This window comes from Galeopterus variegatus, unplaced genomic scaffold (assembly GCF_000696425.1).
Source record: "Galeopterus variegatus unplaced genomic scaffold, G_variegatus-3.0.2 Scaffold1650, whole genome shotgun sequence".
NCBI classification, from domain to species: Eukaryota; Metazoa; Chordata; class Mammalia; order Dermoptera; family Cynocephalidae; genus Galeopterus; species Galeopterus variegatus.
The window spans coordinates 357,696-359,781 of NW_007727761.1; positions in this window are offsets into that span (position 1 = coordinate 357,696).

Genomic DNA, 2,086 nt, shown 5'->3' on the forward strand with positions numbered 1-2,086 from the left:
ATACAGGTTAACAAAAGAGTTTTAAAACTTCACTTACAATCCAACCATAAAACATGAAGGATAGTCTCTTAGATTTTTCAATGTATATATTCATAGATTTTTATTATATAATAGGAGCATACTACACAAAAAATTTTTTCAACCTAATCGTTTTTTATTAATGTAATCCACATAGCACAAAATTCAAATTTTTAAGGTATACAATTCAGTGGTTTTTGGTACATTCACAAGGTTGTGTAACCATCACCATTATTTAATTTCAGAATGTTTTCAGCATGCCTAAAAGAAACGTAGTACCCAGTAGCAGTTACTCACCAGTCCTCCCTCCTCCCAGTCCTTGGCAACCACAAATCTACTTTCTGTCTCTATGGATTTGCCTATTCTGGACATTTTGTATAAATGGACTCATATAGTATGTAATATTTTGTGTCTGGCTTTTTTCACTTAGCGTGATGTTTTTGAGGTTCATCTATGTTCTAGCATGTATCAGTAGTTCATTTCTTTTTATGGCTGAATAATATTCCATTATATGAATATGCAACATTTTGTTTGCCCATTCATCAATTTACCCATTCACCATTAACTAATAGACATTTGGGTTGTTTCCACTTTTTGGCTATTATGAATAATGCTGCTGTGGACATTTGTGTACAAGTTTTTGTGTGCATGTATGTTTTCAGTTCTCTTGAGTATATACATAGGAGTAGAACTGCTGGATCATATAGTAACTATGTTTAGCTTTTTGAAGAATGACAAAACTGTTTGTCACAGTGGCTTCACTATTTTATATTCCCACCACCAAGGTGTGAGGGTGCCAATTTCTTCACATTTTTTCCAACACTTGTTATTTTCTCTCCTTGTTACTGAAATCCCAAAGGTCCTTTTGCTCACAGCTCAGTAGCCAATAATTGAGAGACAAGTGTGGGTGTAAGGAAAGGTGGCCTTTAATCAGGAAGCCGGCAGCCTGGGGAAANGAGACAAGTGTGGGTGTAAGGAAAGGTGGCCTTTAATCAGGAAGCCGGCAGCCTGGGGAAATGGTGGACTCATGTCTCAACAACCATCTCTGCTTTTCCCAGACTTGCCAAAGGGTTTCATAGGGACAGGTGGTGAGGGGCTGATTCATGGTGACCTAAGCAGAGACGTGCAGGAAAGTTGCAGATAAACATCAAAGAACTTCTCAAGCGGGAGCTGATTCATGGTGACCATCATCCATGAAGTCAAGTCACGGATTCAGTTCCTGTTAACCTCCAAAAGATCTAGTTAGCAAGCTAGTAAAGAATGGCCACCTGCGTTAGTAATGTCTTCTATAATTATTCTGTGTGCAGTGTGAGCAAAAGCCATTATGTTCTAGCAATAACGTGAACAAGAATCATTGTATTCTAGTGTCAAGCTGCAAGCTATGTGGTTCAGGTTACAAGAGTAAGAAAACAAACTTTTTAATTAAGAAGTTTACCAAAATGTAGTCACTTCTGTTTAGCCTTTTACATCCTTTTGACTATAGCCACCCTTGTGGTATCTCACTGTGGTTTGGTTTGCATTTCCCTAATGACTAATGGTGTTGAGCATCTTTTCATGAGCTTGCTGGCCACTTGTATATCTTCTTTGGAGTAATATCTATTCAAATCCTTTACTCATTTAAAAATATGCATTAGTCTTTTTATTATTGACTTTTAGGAGTCCTTTATGTATTCTGGTTATGATTTGCAAATATTTTCTCCCATTCTATTGGTTGTCTTTCCACTTTCTCGATAGTGTCTTTTGAAGTACAAATGCTTGTAATTTTGATAGAGTCCAATTTATCTATTTTTTACATTGTTTGTGCTTTAGTTGTCAAATCTGAGAAATCATTGCTTCATCCAAGGTCACAAAGATTTACACCTGTGGGGGGTTATGAGCCCTTGACTCCAGGGCCCGTCCTGCCCCTCAATTTGTCCAAGAACCTCTGCTGCTCTTGCCCTTTGGGACTGGTGGACTGGCCCTGTCTGTGGTCTCCTTCCTTACTGGCTTTGATGGTGGCAAGGCTGAGGACGAGAAGGGGCATGGGTAGGTGCCTGACAGATCCATGGGTGTGGAGGGCTGTGAGACA